The following is a 17,804-nucleotide window of genomic DNA, read 5'->3' on the forward strand; positions in this document are numbered from 1 at the left end:
GGATCCCGAACCGGGGGTCACTCAGGGCGGCCTCGATGGTGCTTTGGCCACTTACAGAGCGTAGAAATGGTCTGGCGCCTCCAGGAACAAGCGACAGGATTTTCAGAGCAATCGCGCTTCATTCCCATCGCCACCACACGACTTGACCCGCCAGGCTTCCCTGGGTTCCCGCGATCCGCTCCGCCCCACTCGCTAGGCTCTCACGCTCGGTCTTACTCGGCCCCGCTCGGCTCCACCCGACTCACTCCGGCCACCCGCTCGGCCCCGCTCGGTTCTGTTCGACTCCGCTCGGCTCCTCCCGACTCACTTCGCCCTCCCGCTCGCTCGGCTCTGTTCGTCTCGTTCGTTCACACGCTCGGTCCACTCGGCCCCGCTCGACTCCGTGCGACTCACTCCGCCCTCCCGCTCGGCTCCGCTCGGCTCCGCTCGGCTCCGCTCGGCTCCGCTCGGCTCCGTCCGACCTGCTCCGCCGGTCTCCGCCTGTTTCCTCACACTAGCTCCACCACTTTGCTACTTGCTCGGTGCGGCTGGGCCCAATTCGTCCCATTCCGGCTTGCGTCCGACGCAGCTCGGCTCCCCTGGGCCTGCCCGGCTCCTCGCTCCCGTTCCTGCGAGGCCCACCTGTCCACCTGCCAGCCCCCTCACCGACCCGGCGCTGAGTTTGGTTGCACGCGGGGAGCTCCGTACGAAGTGACCGACCCCACAAGGGGGCTCCCCTGGTTTCACGTCATCGCGGAGGCCGTGGGGGCTGAGAGGTGAACCTGGGTTCCAGAGTATCCCGGACTTGACTTCGCGTCCAGGCCCCACCGCACCCAACGGGATGACCCCGGGGCAGCCCTTGCATCTTCCCGAGTCTCGGTCTCTCCACTTGCAAAGTGAAGCTGCTGGTTATACGGCTGCCTCCGGGGAGGGTGTGAGGATTAGCGAGCCAGTCAACACGTTTTGAGCGCCCTGTGCGTGCCAGGCAGTGTGGACGGACGCAAAGGAGAGCAAGACTGCGAGAGCACCGGCCTTGCCCACGGAGCATACACAGGATGAGATGAGCACCTGTTTGCAAAAGACCTGGCTCTCTGCTTTTCGCTAGCTGTGTGGCTTCGAGCCTCTCTGAGCCCATTTTCCCTCGGTAAGCAGGGAGCTCTGTGCTCACTCTGCCCTCCAGTCCCAGACATCTCAGGATGTGGCTACGCAGGTGTCCGTCCCCTGCCCCATGCTTCAGTAGTTTGGGGCTTGGAAAGTCCTTTCCAGCGGCAACATTAGTATAGTTAGTAATGAATTACAAACAGCATTTAGAGTGATCTTTATCGTTTAGTGACCCTCTCTGTAACTAAGAGTGATTCCACAAACCTTTACAAGCCTGGAACCCAAGGCTGGGGAGAGTTAGGTATCTGAGTTGCAAGCTGCAGACACTGACTTGGCTATTTTAAAACGAAAACAGTTTGTTGGAAGGCTACTGGGGTGATCATGGGATAAGGGAAACCTGAAGAAAAGGTCTGGAAAAGTGGGAGCTGGTTTCTACCCCTCAAACCTCTGACCAGTCACCCTTAGACCTTGCTGCCATAATGAATGCACTTTAACCCCATCTGCTGTCTGGCTTGTCACTGCTGGGATTCTGAGTCCCAAGAGAGAGGGTTTGATTGGCTGGGTGTAGGTGTTGGGAAAGTCTTCACATTGAACCAGGTCTCGAAGGAGGAGTAGGAATTTGCCAAAGGGAGAAGGGAACAGCATTCCAAGTGGAAGGAACAGCAGGTACAAAGGCCTGGAGGTATGAAAGGGCCTCTGGGGTCTGAACTGTAAAAGTTTATCCTCTGAGGAGGAGTGGAAACTGGGCAGGAAAAAATCCTAGAAAGTCAGTGAGCTCTGAAGGTCAGTCGTCCAGAGCTGTAGTGGCTCCCTAGTGCCCACAGAATAAAATTGAAACCCCTCAGGCCCTGGTGAGGATATGGGTGTGATGAAGAAGTAATGAAAGAAAGAAGTAGCTTGGCTTATAGCAAGTGTTAAATGCTAATTGGAGCTAATCCCAGTTCCTATGTGTATTAATTTTCTATTGCTGCGGGACAAGTCACCACAAATTTAGGAGCTTAAAACAACACGCAGTCAGTTTATTATCTCATGGTTTCCGTGGGTCAGGAGTCAGGCACAGGTTAAATGAGTCTTCTGCTCGGGTCTCGCCAGGCTAAAACTAAGTTGTTGGCCCAGGCTGCGATCTCATCTGAGGCTCGGGGTCCTCTTCCATGCTCACTGGTTGTTGGCAGAATTCAGTTCCTTGCCATCATAGAACTGAAGTTCCTGTTTCTTGCTGGGTGTCAGCTGGCACCATGCTCAGTGCCTGTAGGCTGAATGCAGGTCCTTGCCATGTGCCCCCCTCCAAAGGCAATTTACAACATGGTGGTTTGCTTCTTCAAGGCCAGCAGGAGATTCTCATTCCAGTCTGCTATGGCAGAGTCCCATTTAACATAATCACAGGAGTGACTGTCCCATCACATTTGTCATGTAAGGTAACCTAATCAAGGAAGCAACTGTCCTATCATATTTCAGGCCCCACTCTCGTTCAAGAGGAGGGGTTTATACACAGTTGTTCTGGTTTGCTAATGCTGCTGTTAAGCAAAACACCAGAAATAGATTGGCTTTTATAAAGGGGGTTTATTTGGTTACAAAGTTACAGTCTTAAGGCCATAAACAAAAGGTACCTTCACTGGAGAAAGGCCACTGGCATCCAGAAAACCTCTTTTAGCTGGGAAGGCAAGTGGCCGGCATCCACTTCCTTCCAGGTTGTGTTTCAAAAAGACATTCTCCAAATGTTGCTCTTGGGGCATTTTGTCCTCTCTTAGCTGCAGCTCTTCCAAAATGTCATTATCAGTTGCTCTCCAAAATGTCACTCACAGCTGCTCTGTGTCTGGGTCTGTGTGGCTCTTTTTAAAGTATTTCAGTGATCCAATAAAGACCCACCCTGAATGGGTGGGGCAACACTTCCATAGAAGTAATCCAATGAAAGGTCTCTCCCACAGTTAATTGAGTCACATCTCCATGGAAACACTGAACCAGTAGGTTCCAACCTAATCAACACTAATATGTCTGCCACAAGATTGCATCAAGAGCATGGCTTTTTCTGGGGGACATAATATACACAAACTGGTACAACAGCAAACAGCACAGGGCAGAATCTGGGGGACCATCTTAGAATTCTTCCTGCTGCACTATACCAGCTGCTTCCTCAAATTCAGTGCTCACAAGAACACTACAAAACTAGAGACTGTTAATTTGGTGTGTGTGTGTATTATTTTATCTTTATAAAAATGCTAAATGCTAATTATAAATAATTCAAACAATACAGCAAAATACTGCTATTTGAGAGGAAATCATTGCAAATCCTAGTACCCCAAAATACCCAGAATTAATATTAGGCAGTATCATTTCACAAATCTCTTTCAGCATAGTGTATGGAAGAAAAGGAGGGAAAGGAAGAAGGAAAGAAGGGAGGGAGGGAAGAAGGAAGGACAAAGGAAGGAAGGAGAAAGAATTTTATTAAAATGGATCAACTCTATGTGCTACTTTAAAAAATAAAATATCTGGTGCTTATTTATACTTGAATTAAAAGAAAAAGAAATTGAAGTGAAACAGAAGTAATTGCTAACTTTACATATTTGTTGCCACATTTGTTTCTTATATATTTGTTTCTTCCTACAAAAGAGCCCCCAAGATTATGAAGCACATTAAGAAGTTGAGGATCATCTTTTTTTCTTAAATTACATACCAAAATCTTAGCATTTATTTTTTCTTTATTACGAAAGATGAGAAAATTAAGTTCCATGCCTCCCACCCCCAACATTTTGCTGTTGGGCTATTGTTTTTATAATGCCAAGGTCTATAATATTGCATTTATTCTGCCATCTCACTTCTCTTGGATGTTCAGTCCTAGTTCTGTGTTTATTTGGAAGCATTGGTCCAATGATCTTGGCCTTTCCTCATCTGAGTTCCTTGTCTAGATGTATCTCTTGGGTGGCCTAGCCCCACTATACAGGTGGGAATATTGAGGCTTGCTCAAAGAGGTCAAGTCACTTTCCCAGGGTTACAAGGCAAATTAGTGCAGGAGCCAAGATTCTGAACAATATTTGCTTGACTCCAGAGACAGTGCTCAGGAAAGCCATGGGGTCAGTGAGCCTTTGAACTTGGAGGTTGGTACCTGGGAAGAAAGTAGTCCTTCCGGAACCTTCTCGGGGGCCCAGAGGCGCCTAGACTGACTCGGGGCTAACTGTACTTCTAGGGGTCAGATTAGGGGATGGGCAGGCTCCCTGTGGTACCTGCAGTCAGCCCCAAAGGTCTGAATTGGAAATCATTGACAAGCTGCTGGCCCTCTCAGCCTAGATTTGTCCAGAGTCTGAAGTCTAGGGAGAGAAAGCAGGGCACTGGGGAAGCCCAATGCATCTGTTAAGAATCATGTCCTATTGCTAGAAACAAAAATCCTGAAACCAGTGACCTACAAAAATGAGAGGTGTATTTTCCTTTCACTTAGAGAGGGGAATTGGGGGTGAGGCCCAGGGGTGGGCACACTGGGGCTGCTGTGACAGCTGAACAAGGCAGCAGGTCTAAGGAATCCTTCTTGGTTCCCATTCTGCCATCCTTCTCAAGATGGCTGCCGGGGAAGCATAAGATGAAAAAAGTGAAACACATGGGGCTAAAAACTCACCTCTGTCTCATTGGCCAGAAGGTAGTCATGGCCACCCTTAGCTGCAAAGGAAGCTGGGAAATGTAGTTTTTTAGGTGAATTACTAGGGGTTCTGCTAATAAGGAAGGAGAGGTGAGGGGCAATGGGTAAGAAGTAGCTGTGATGGGTACATCCAGAAATCCAAACTTGTTGTTTTCTCTGTGATTCCAGAGTGCTCTAAAGATATCAAGAAGATTTATTTCATAACTGATATAACTTCATTGCTTTTTAGACCACAAAAATGATAACATCTGTACTTATTAATTTACAGATATGAGTTTGGAGTGCCGGTGACGGGCCAGGTGCAGTGTTTGCTAGCTGCTGTGTGTACAGCGATGAAGGGAATGGACAAGGCCTGTCCCCACGTGGCCTATTTAGAAGGTACTCACCTAATATCTATTACTTCATTTACTTCTCATAAAAACTCTGGAAAGTAAGTACTATTATCCTCATCACACACATAAGTAAATGAAAATTCTGAAAGGGTACAAATCTTTTCGAGGCTCCACATTGTATAACAGAGCCAAAATCCAAACCATGTTAGTTCTACTCCAAAGCTTCAGCTCTTAACAACTCTTCCATACCGGTGGTTCAGTTTGCTAAAGCTGCTGGAATGCAATATACCAGAAATGGGTTGGCTTTTTCAATGGAGTTTTTATTAAGTTACAAATTTACAGTTCTAAGGCCATGAAAATGTCTCAGTTAAGGCATCAACAGGACAATGCCTTCTCTGAAGAAAGAGGGCTGGCATCTGGAACACCTCTGTCACGTGGGAAGGCACCTGGCGATGTCTCCTGGTCCTTCACTCCTGGCTTCTGGTTTCAACGACTGTCTCCAAGTGTCTCTGGGCATTTCTCTCTCAGCTTCTTTGAGCTCTCTGAGTTTCATCTGTCTTTTATCCTCTCATAGAGGACTCCAGCAAGGGGAGTAAAACCCACCTTGAATGGAAACAATCTAATCAAAAGTCCCCATCCAACAATAGGTTTGCCCCGACAGGGATGGAATAAGAGAACATGACCTTTTATGGGGTACGTAACAGTTTCAAAGCAGCACACCAACCCTGGGGTCACATTAGAATCAGCCAGAGAACTTTCGTAAAATCCAGTGGCTGAGTCCTTCCCTCGGAGATTCTGATTTAATTGGTCACAGGTGGAGAGCAGGCATCAATATTCATGTATTACCTTGTTTAACCCTCACCCCAAGTGGAGATGGGGGCACTTTTTTCCTGGAAATCGGGGAAACCGAGGCCCAGAGAAGTGGACTCACTTGCCCTTTCACGCAGCCGGCCCACTGTTTCTAGAGAGCTGTCCTTGGCTCCAGAATAGGGCAGCCTCTGTAAAGTCAAGGGGCAGACCAGCCAACCCCTCGGCCACACCCAGCCCCAGAAAGCCTCCCTGGAAATGTGCGTGCACGAGAAACAGGGCATCAGGTGGTGACCGTGTGATAAACGGGCCCAGCCGTGCCAGGATGTGCAGCGGAAGCCCAGCCCGGTGAAGGCGGAGGGGTGGCTGGGCCCGGGCAGGGGCCGGACGTGGGAATGCACTGTTCCCCCAGCACAACAAGCTCTGGGCGTCCTCCTCCCTGGCTGAGCTCTGCCCGATATGTCAGGTCTAAAATGAGTCCCCAGTTGGGGACTAGAGGGCTGGCCGGCAGGCAGGGGCCCAGGGCCAGTCCGCGGAGGAAGTCACATGGCCAGGGTCAGAGGCCTGACCCAGGAACGGAGAGGGGAGGGAGATATTTCAGGCCCGAGAGGAAGGGCCGGGTGCGTCAGATGAATCACCCGGAACGGAGATTATCCTGAGGAAGACCTTGGGGGGGTGGAACTGTGATAAACGCCCTCCTCCCAAGGTGACCAGGAGCCTGCGGGGCCAACTGGCCAGTTATCAGTGGGGCAAAGTGTGGCTAGGAGCACTCGGTGGTATCTAAGAACTGCCCACTGTTCCAGGAGCTTTCCAGAAGTGACTTCTCAGAGACCCTCCAACGTGAAGACAAGCACCTCCTCTTTAAGTCAAGAAAACAGAATCTCAGGGAGAAGTCATTTTTTCAAGGTATCAGGGCTAGTGAGGAGCAAAGATGGGATGGGAAATGGGGGTGTCTCCTTTTCAATTGCTGCCAGCTTGCCTCCCATAAGCAGGGAGCTAAGACTGCTCTTGCCCTCACCTTCCAGATGTAACCTGGATGTACATGAAGTTTCAGGAACAACAACCAATGGCAAGTCAAGCCCCACATCTTACATTTGCTTCTAAGTGAGGTACTAGACTTGTCCAAATTCTTCAATGTTCGAAGGGGAAAAAGAGGCCCAGAAAGAGCAAAGGGGCAGAGGGCTTACATCCCCAAGATTCCAGAGTAAGTCAGGCTGAAGTTGACTTGATCTGACTCCTGCTTCCCAGCCCACAGGTCTATGCCTGGCACTATTATTTGGGATAAAAAGTATTACTGCAGAACATCATCTTGTTCTCTAGCTGTGGTCCCGGATCATCAGCATCACCTGGGAACTCATTAGAAATGCAAGTTCTCAGGCCCTTCCCCAGATGGCCTGTATCAGAAACGGGTGGCTGTGTGTTAACAAGCCCTGCAGAAGATTCTGATGCTCGTGAGAGTATGAGAACCACTGCTCTCAGTTGCTGCCACCAAATTCCAAAGTATACACACACACACATACACACACACACTCATTCTTTAGTTACTTTGTGTAAAATGGCTTATAGCTATCTTAACCCTAAGTCCAGTAGAAAATCCCACTCACCTTATGACCATGGGCTCACAAACCATGAAGGTGCAGGGGTACTTCTCAATCAACAAGGAGAAGATTTCTCAAACTTGTGAGACATGTCAACCCCTTTAAAGGACAAAGTTTCTTGTGTGCTACTCTCTATGCACAAAATGTTGGTTTAACTGATTTTTACTATACCGTTGCTTAAATGCACTATCATAAAACCAAGGCTCTTATGCAATTCAAAAGCCAGCAAGTTCCAGACTAAATGCAAACGGCAACTGCTGTCAACACTACAAAACCTGTGAATTTTAAATGAAGGGCATCGAGAATATGGCAGAGAATGTTGATTTGCTGAAGCCAAACGGCAGTTTGCAGCCTGCCCTTTCAGTTTGGCACGAGGTATTCCCATGTGTAATGGGATGACTCAGTTCTACCACTTTCTCTAGTCCAACTCCTCTTAACCCTACCTTCACACAGCGCAAGTGCTTTGATGCATTATTTACACATTATCGCCAACCTCTGCTTTCTTCTCATTAGCTCCAAATCATGAAAGCGGTTTGAGTTGGCAACCTCACAACCATAAACACAAGCTAGAGCAGTGAAATCAATCAGCGGGGAGGACAGCACAGAGGAGCTGTGAGCACTGGGTAAGGATTGGGCCACAGCAGGGATCCCCCAAGGCCCATGCTCCCACAAAGCCAGACCTGGCCAGCCCCTGAGGAGCTGGGTGTTTTTTTTAAATGCAATTTTATTGAGATATAGTCACATAACATACAATCATTCAAACTGCAGTCAGTTGTTCACAGTATCCTCGTATAGTTGTGCATTCATCACCACAATCCATCTTTGAACATTTTCATTACTCCAAAAAATGAAATAAAAATTAAAATAAGAAACATCCATTCCCCTCCTCCTCCCATTGTTCATTTACTTTTTAAAATACAGTTTTATTGAGATATATTCACACACCCTACATCATCTACAGTGTACAATCAATTATTCACAGCACCATCTAACATTTGTGCGTTCATCACCAGAATCAATTTTTGAACCTTTTCCTTACTCCAAAATAAAAATAAAAGCAAAAAAGAACACCTGAATCTTTCCATCCCCTCCAACCCACACTATTCTTCATCTAAGTTTTGTCCCCATTTTTCCACTCATCTGTCCATACACTGGATAAAGGGAATGTGAGCCATAAGATTTTCACAATCACACAGTTACACTGTGCAAGCTACATAGTTATGCAATCATCTTCAAGAATCAGGGTCACTGGGTTGCAGTTCGACAGCTTCAGGTATTTCCCTCTAGCCATTCTAACACACTAAAGGCTAAAAAGTGATATCTATATAGCACATAAGAATACCCTCCAGAGCAACCTCTCGATTCCATTTGAAATCTCTCAGCCACTGGGACCCTACTTTGCTTCATCTCTCTTCCTCCTTTTGTTCAAGAAGATCCTCTCCATGCCACAGTACTGGGTCCAGGCTCATCCCCAGGAGTCATTTCCTGCATTGCCAGGGGGATTTACACCCTTGAGAGTCAGGTCCCACATAGTGGGGAGGGCAGTGAGTTCACCTGCCGAATGGGCTTAGAGAGAGAGAGGCCACATCTGAGCAACAAAGAGGCTCACTGGGGGGAGGGGAGGCTCCTAGGCACAATCATAAGTGGGCTTAGCCTCTCCATTGCAGCAACTAGCTTCCCAGGGGAAAGCCCCCAGATCGAGGGCTCAGCCTACCAGATTGGCAGTCCTCAACGTTTGCGGGAAAATCAGCAATAGTCCAGGTGGGAAGTCCAGCATTTACTCATTTCTCCCCAGTTCCTTGTGGGTCCTGCATATACACTTTTACTCTCTGCCCATATCACTCTGGGAAGTATCGGGATTTCACCCCAGCCTATAGAAACTCACCAAATCCCACTTCCTTTCACAGCTCCATGCGCCTATGGTGTTCAAACAAACTGATTATACAAGTTAAATTATCTAGTGTGCTAAAGAAAATATAGATCCTGCACCCAATAAACTCCTCCGTTGGTCTTGCACAAAAGTTGTAGTTTTAAAACCCAGTCAGTGTTGTTCTTTACCCTTGGGCCTGATTTGCCTTCATCCTAACCATATCTACTTCATTCAGATCTCTAATTGAAGTCTGAACTCTTTTTCAGCTCTTTCAACAGTGCCGTATATGATAATACTGACATTCATAGCTGCCAAGCTCTAGCTTGAGGAGCTGGTTTTAAGCAGGGAACTGATCGATGCTCAGCTCCTCCGGGAATCTGGCTTGCATGAATTGGGACCTCTGTATTTACATCAATTATGGGATAATAAATGGGAAATAATGGGAAAATCAGCAATAGTCCAGTTAAGGAAGTGCAGCATTTACTCATTTCTCCCCAGTTCCTTGGGGGTCCTGCAAATATGCTTTTACTCTCTGCCCATATCACTCTGGGATGTGTCGAGATTTCACCCCAGCCTGTACAAACAGGTAAGCCTGATGCACAAAGAATGTTTGAGAAACACTGGCCCAGGTGATCTTTTAAAATTCTTTCTGACCCTAAAGTGCTAGGTTGTGATCTACATCATTATCAACATTAATAATCAAAATCATAAAATAGCTATCATGTGTTACATGCATGATACATGCCAGACACTCTGCTAAATGCTTTACAGGTATGGCTGTGTGGAGCCCTTACCCACGAGGAAGCATTATTTTCTCTAATTTACAGATGTGGAAACTGAGGCTCAGGGAGGTTAATAGTTCCTTAAGAACACACAGCAAGTGGCTGAGCCAGGACTCAAGGCTGGCTCTGTTGCCCCAAAGCCCTCAGCAGTGCCGTCTTGGGTGCTCTGGTTTGAGATCTGACTATGCCCCTAGTTGGCCATGTGTCCTGGGAGCCTCTTGTCCCCCGTTTGGGATTCAGTCTCCCCATCTGAAGAATAGGCTGTCTCTTTCCACCCCCTTCCTGCTCCACAATCTCTGGCCCCAAACAGGCCTTTCAGGGTTGTCTGCCCAGCCAGGAGGAATGAGATGCTGCTTCTCCAGCCCCAGTGCCCATGTTCCAGCTTCTGCCATTCAGGAGTTAATCACCAAGCCACCAGCCTGGCGTGATGCCAACCTCGTGTGCTGCAGTGGGTGGCCTGGGAGAGCACCTCACATCGATGAAATGGGTGTGGAGCCCACCGTTCTCGGCAGGGTTGGGGAGGTGTGGGGGAAGACAAGCAAGGAATAGTGATAGTCAACTTATATGAAGCTCCCCCTATGTGCCAGACAGTTGCCTAGATGTTGGGCAAGAGACTTAACCTCCCAACATCCCAGTTCCCTCTTCTGGAAAACGGAATTATTGTGAGGCATAAATGAGATTCATTCATTTATGCATTTATCCAACAGTTACCCAGTGAGGGCCGACTACGTGTCAGGTCTCATTCTAGGACATGGAGCAGTGAAGAGTGATAAATACCCTGTGCTGGTTTGAATGTATGATGTCCCCCAGAAAAAGCTATATTCTTTGATGCAATGTTGTGGGGCAGACATATTAGTGGGGATTAAGTTGGAATGTTTGGATTAGGTTGTTTCCATGGAGATGTGCCCCACCCAAGTGTGGGTGATAACTCTGGATAATTTCCATGGAGGTGTGGCCCCACCCATTCATCATGGGCCTTGATTAGTTTACTGGAACCCTATATAAGCTCAGACAGAAGGAGTGAGCTTGCTATAGCCAAGAGGGACACTTTGAAGAATGCACAGGAGCTGAGAGAGGAGCTGCAGTTAACAGAGACATTTTGAAGACAGCCTTTGAAAGCAGACTATTGCTCTGGAGAAGCTAAGAGAGGACAAATGCCCCAAGAGCAACTGAGAGTGATATTTTGGAGAGAAGCTGAAGTCTATAGAGGAACGTCCTGGGAGAAAGCCATTTTGAAACCAGAACTCCAGAGCAGATGCCAGACATGTGCCTTCCAGAGGTTTTCGGACACCATTGGCCATCCTCCAGTAAAGGTACCCTGTGTTGATGCCTTACCTTGGACACTTTATGGCCTTAAGACTGTAACTTTGTAACCAAATAAACCCCCTTTATAAAAAACAATCCTTTTCTGGTGTTTTGCATAACAAGCAGCATTAGCAAACTAGAACATACCCCTATCTCACAGAGTTGACAGTGCAACAGGGAAGACAGACAAAAATAAGTCAATAAATAACCATATAGTATAGAGATGTGTGTGTGAGGGGGGGGGGGGCATGTGACAATAAGTGCTAGGAAGATAAATAAAGCCAGGGGAAGAGGTAGTCTAGAAAGTGGCGTAAAGGGGCAGGGTGCTCAGGGACCACCTCCCTGGGGGCAGTGGCGTGGGAGGGGACATTCTGCCTTGGTGGCATGAGGGTCAACCTGGATGGCTATCTGGAGGAAGAGTGTTCCAGGCAGTGAAGAAATGACAAAGGTCCATCAGGGAGCCTGGCACATAGCAGATGCTCAATAAATAGTGCATTTTATTGTAGCGCAGAAGGAGGGGCCTTTCCTTATTTTTACCAGATGGGTGGTCTCTGTTGCTGTTGCTGCTCTGCTCTGGGAACGTGGTCTGCAAGTTCCATCTGCTTGTACCACCTGCTCACGTGCTGGCAGAGAAGACTCAGAGTCTGGCACTGCCCAAGCAAGAGGAGGAGGTGGCCGCACCACCTGCCACCAGCCTCACACACCATGGGAGGCTCCCCAGGTGGTGTCTTTCATGAAGGGGCTTGGATCATGGACAGCCACATGGGATTGTGTGACTCCCCTGCTCAGACCCCTTGGGTGGCTTCCTGAATGAATGAAGTCCACATGCCTTCACAGTCAACTCCCCAATGACAGCTGCAAACTTTTCCCCAACTCCTCTTCTGCATGACTCTCCCACTCTCCACAGGCTGCTTACTCAGGGCCCTCTGGAGGTGCTCAGTTCAGGTGAGGGAAGCAGATAATCCCCCAGGTAAAGGCAATGCAGGGTGACAGGGCCAGCACGGGAAGGCTGTGGGAGGCGAGTGTCCCAGGCTGGCAGAGCTGGGCAGCAATGGCTTCTCGGGGAGCAGAACGGAATTCTAACGGGTGTTTCTGATTATTCAGTCCTCCGCACAAATGTCTCCAATTCAGAGAGGTCTTCTCTGCCCCATCTAGCTGACGTTCCCACCATGGCACCGTCTGCCACCTCTCCTTATTCAACTTCTGTCTGAGCACTCATCCCCATACAAAAGTTTTTATTTCCTTCATCCATTCATTTGACAAAATCTATGTGCCCAGCGTAAGGCTGGGTCCTGGGGACGTGATGGTCCTAGTTGGTCCCTGACCTCCTGGAGGTCCCTTTCCAGTGAGGGAGACAGACAATAAAGGCAATGATTTCTGGCAGTGGTCAGTGCTATGAAAGGAACAGAATGGGGTGAAGTGATGGGAGGTGCTTGAAGCAACGCCCTTTTAGCTTGTGTGGCCAGGAAAGGCCTCTCCGAGGAGGTGACATGCTAGAGACTTTCTCAAAGCCACACCGAGTAATGACAAAGCTGAGATGAGACACTCATTCTCTTGGCAGCCATGCAAGCCCTTCTGCCCCATGCCCCATACTCTCTGTATTCCATTGTGTTGAAAAAGCTCACCCATTTCCAACAAGCCAGTCCAGATAGCAGGTTCCCTGGGGACACGGCTCACTGGGATGTCCCCTCTTCCCAGTTGCTCTCAGCTGTTCCAAATACTTTATAATAAAAGCTTTTTCCATGGCTTGTGTTGTGAAAAAAAACAAAAGAAGTAAAGAAAAGGGGGAAGACTCTACAATCCCATCCGTGGGGCGACCCGTCAAAGGAGACTGCATTAAACACAAATGTCCTTTCCTGATCCATGGAGGCACCAAGCGGTGGCATGGCCTCCCATATAACCTAACTTTACAAATGCATACATGGCATTCACTATATCCCAGGCCTTGTTCTAAGCACTTTACATGTAGCATCTCAAACCTCACAACAACCCTAGAAAGGAAAAATTACTATTATTCCCAGTTTGCAGATGAAGGAACTGAGGCACAGAGAAATTTTAGTGACTTTTCTGAGGTCAAAGATAAGAAATAGAGGAGTCAGTATTTGAACCCAGAAGAGCCCCCGTTTACAGCCGTGTTTGATTACATAGTAGGGCTAAACGTGTGTTAGTTAGAATTCTTATTGTGTTCTCCTGGAATCAAAACAGTCACTCCTGTCTCCAGCAGGGGGCGTCAAAGCCCCTGGCTGACTCTGCACCTGCCCCAGGTATGTTTGCCTCGGCTGAAAGTGGAACAGCACCTTGATTCAGGCACAGGGAGCCAAATAGTGAGGAAAATTCTGGGTTAACATGACTCTGCCAAAGAACTTTCCGCGATGGGTTCCATTGAATCACTAAACATTTATTCGCACCTGTTTTCCTGTCTTGGAATGAATCAGACACAGCTACCTCCTTGGGGGAGCTCGCAGTTGAGTGGAGGATTAAATGACTTCGAAATTTTAGCCCCATTTTTTAGATGAGAAAGTAGCCTGGATTTGAACCCAGGTTTATTTGACCCCAAACTCCATAGACTTTTTACCAAGCTGTGGTTCTCAGTTGATAAAAGCCCTCTCCTGGGTGGAAAGGTGGGGGAAGGAAACAAACAAACAGACAAGGGCGCCCAGTGTTCTTTTTTACTTTAGTTGCTCCTTTTCACTTTAATTATTATTCTGGTTATTTTTGTGTGGTAATGAGGGTGTCAGGGATTGATTTTGGTAGTGAATGTACAACTATGTAATGGTACTGTGAACAATCAAATGTACGATTTGTTTTGTATGACTGTGTGGTATGTGAATATATCTCAATAAAATGAATAATAATAAAAAAAAAAGCCCTCTACTGGGATCTGGAGATACAGAGATGTAAGAGACAGGGTCCTAAGTGCAAGGGCCTTAGGTTCTAACAAAGGAGGGTCATGAGCTCATCATCATTCAGGGTGAGAAGGTCTCTGCCAAGATCAGCTCAGGGACCATGGGAATGCAAAGGCAGAATTGCATCAAAAGTGCTATCTTCAAAGGGGATCACATCTATTGTGTTTACTGCCATTTCTCTGTACCATGCACAGGACCTGGTACACTTGAATTCTCAATGGATGTATGATGAATTAATGAAAGAAAGAGATCAAGTACCTAGGACAGAAGCAAAGGTGATCAAGGGAGGCTTTTAAAATTAGTTGATATTTGGGTGGGCTTTGAGGGATGAGTAGGAGTTTTTGCCAGATGGCAAAGTGGGATAAAGGCATTCCAGGCATATGGCAGGGTGAAGTAGTGGTCTCTCAACTTAAAAATAAATTGCTACCCACAATATATACAATAATGATCCAATAAACATGCGCATGCACACATACACGTAATTGAAACCCTTGTATTCAATACCCTTGGTTGTATTCTAGTCTATTTCTTTTTCTTTCTTTCTGTCTTTTTTTTTTTTTTTTTTTGAATGCTAGTGGCAACCCACTAATTTGTTGTAATATTGGCACAGGGGTTTGGAAAAAAGGTAATTTGGGGCTAGACTGTGAAGATCTTTAGATGCTGGGGTGATGAATGTAGACCCTTTCCAGTCCCTGTCTTCCTTGCCTTCTGTGAAGTCTGACACTGCAAACCCCTCTCTCCTCCTCACTCTTTGATTAGCTTCCTGCCTCTCTAACTACTGCTTTTCATTGACATTAGCTGTTCCTTTTCCCCCAGCTGGTTCTGTAAATCATGCTGAGTTCTTGGGGCTCTACACTGGACCTTCCCATTTGCCCTTCTCAGCCCCCCAAGTCCTCCCTTCCATGCCATGGTTTGCATGACAAGTTTACACTTCAGTTGTGCAGTCCCCAGTCATTCTCTACAGCCCAAATGTCTCCCTCCTGAGTGCTGGGAACACATAGTCAGCTGCCTCCTGGACGTGACCTACAGACACATCAAACTCAGCACATTCCAAACAGAATCCCCTCCATCAGACCTGTTCTTTTCCCGCACCCCATCTCTGTGTGGTCTTCCCCAGCCACACTGAATAGCCTTCAAGTTCACCACCTTCTCTCCTTGCCATCTGCCACCACCCCTGTTCAGCCTGGGCCTTTCCTCCCCTGGATAATTGTTGAGAGCTCCAGCTCCCTTCTATCGATTCCCCACAGCTGCTGCCATGAACCTTCTGAAATAGAAACAGGATCATATGACACCCCTGCTTTCCTTTAAGATGAAGCCCAAACTTATTAATATGCCCTAAATGTATCCTCAGACTCCCCATTGAGCCTCTTCTCTGCGACTTGCCCCCACCCCCCATTTCATTTAACACTCCTTGGACCATCATGAACCCTGCTCTCTCTTGCTTCAAAACTCTACTTGGTTAACACCAACTCATTCCTTCAGGATCCCACTTTAGAAATACCTCCTCCAGGAAGCCTTCCCTGACTCTCCCAGTCTGGATTAGGAGCCCTCCTCTGCGATCCCACAATCCTCTGTGTACCCCCTCCCTTCTTTTCTATCGCAGTAGCCCATGCCTTTCTTCTCATTAGATGGGTGGCATAATTGAGGGGTTAAGAGCAGACACTCAAGCCAGTCCTTTCTCAGTTCAAATCCCAGCTCTGCCACGTGCACCTACCTCATAGTGTTGTTAGAGGATCAAAGGAGTTAATATGCCAATTGTGACCATTCCTGGCACATAATAAGTGCTAATTTGTGTTTAATAATTAAATTAATTTGCAGATGAATTCCAGGAGGGCAGAGACTGGGCTTATTTAATCCCCTGCTGTATCCCCTGTACCTGCCCAACAACCGGCCATATGGGTCCCCCAGCATTTGTGACACGAATGAATCTTTGGTCTAAGATAGCAGTGATGAGTATAGAGAAGGAACATGTTTGAGAGATGCTTAGGAGGTAGATAGATGGCTCAGGACTCGGTGCTCATTGCATCTGTGGGTTAGACAAAGAGGGGGAGATACACAAGAGGAAAGAATGTGTTCAAATAAGACCTTGGGTTTTTCCCTCCCAAACAAACCCTTGGTTCCTCCAATTCTCCCCAGATGGAGGCACCCCATCCACCCAAAGTACTCCAACTAGCATAGGAGTCATCGTTCCTTCCTCTTTCTCCATCTTGGCCCCCTCCTTGCCTCCAGTGCACCCCTCTTAGCAAGTCCTATCAGCACTGCTTCTGCCTTATGCTCTGTATCTTCTACTCCTCTCTGTGCCCCACCTCCACCAATTGATCCAGTTACCACTGCTGTGTAACAAGCGACCCCCATATTTAGTGACATAGAACAACCATCTTATTATGCTCACAAGTTAAGGGACAGCTCAGGCATCTGGACAGGCCATGCTGGAGATAACTACACCAGCCACTTTCCATGATGCCTCGGCTGGAAAGACTCGACGGCTGGGATTCCCGGGACTGGGCTCATCCGGAAGCTCCTTCACTTACATGCCTGCAGCCTGGGCTGGGGTGACTCCAATGCTGAACTCCACTGGGACTGTAAACCAGATCCACCTCCACGTGGCCTCAACACATGCTTCGGCTTCTTTACAGCACGGCAGCCCCAATCCATGGTGGCTCAGGGCTCCAGCATGTCTTCCAGCAAATGAGGCAGAAGCCACAATTCTTTTTATATATTCCATAGCCTTGGACATGGATTCACTTCTGCCAGACTTGATTGGTCGAAGCAGGCACAAGCCCACTCAGATTCAAGCAGGGGGGGCACACGGAACCCACCTCTTGATGGAAGGAGGGTCAAAGAATGTTGGGGCCGGGATTTAAAACTTCCACCCTGATTCAAACCACCAGCCTCTCAGGCCTGGACCCAAGCAGTCTCCTCCTCTCTGGTCTCCCTGGCTCCACTTTGTCCAGCCCTGCCTGTCCATCCAGCTGAGTCTCCATACAGCAGCCAAAGGGAGCTTTCAAACATAAAAGTCAGACGTGTCATCCCTTCTTCATGCCCTCCAATGTCTTCCTGTGCACTTAAAGCAAAATCTAAGCTCCCTAATGTGCTCGCAAGGCCCTGCATGATGTGCCCCCCCCCCCCATTTCCTCCCTTTGCCCCCATTGGCCTTCTTTATCTTTCCAGAGCACAACCCAACAGCGTCCTCCAGGCAAAGCTGGGCTGGGATGTCTGAAGGGGAGCTGGGGCAGAACTCATGCCCACCTTGGAGCTTTGACCCTGCTGGTCTCCTTTCCTGGAACGTTGAGCTCCCAATTCCTTTCTCCTTTAGGTCTCAGCTTGAATGCCACCTCCTCCATAAGGCCCTGCAGATCTAAAATAAAGCCTCTGACAGGCAATGTTCTCTGTCTCATCACCTGGGTTATTATCGTCACATCTCCAGGTGGTATCTGAAATTATTTATTTGTTTACTTATGGACTGTCTCCTTCTCCTGCTCCAAGAGAGAAGGAGCTT

The 17,804-nt window shown here is 47.9% G+C and overlaps 1 protein-coding gene across 1 annotated transcript in view; it reads left to right on the plus strand.

Moving 5' to 3' along the window:
* Positions 1 to 494: 494 nt before the first annotated feature.
* The window catches only part of WNT7A (Wnt family member 7A), an 89,362-nt gene continuing 72,052 nt past the window's right edge, over positions 495 to 17,804 (plus strand). Inside the window, exons 1-2 of the mRNA XM_037802712.1 lie at positions 495 to 1,123; positions 4,974 to 5,083. The gene's annotated coding sequence lies outside the window, so the exon portion shown is untranslated. The remainder of the gene's footprint in view (positions 1,124 to 4,973; positions 5,084 to 17,804) is intronic.

This window comes from Choloepus didactylus, chromosome 1 (genome assembly GCF_015220235.1).
Source record: "Choloepus didactylus isolate mChoDid1 chromosome 1, mChoDid1.pri, whole genome shotgun sequence".
Lineage (NCBI taxonomy): Eukaryota > Metazoa > Chordata > Mammalia > Pilosa > Megalonychidae > Choloepus > Choloepus didactylus.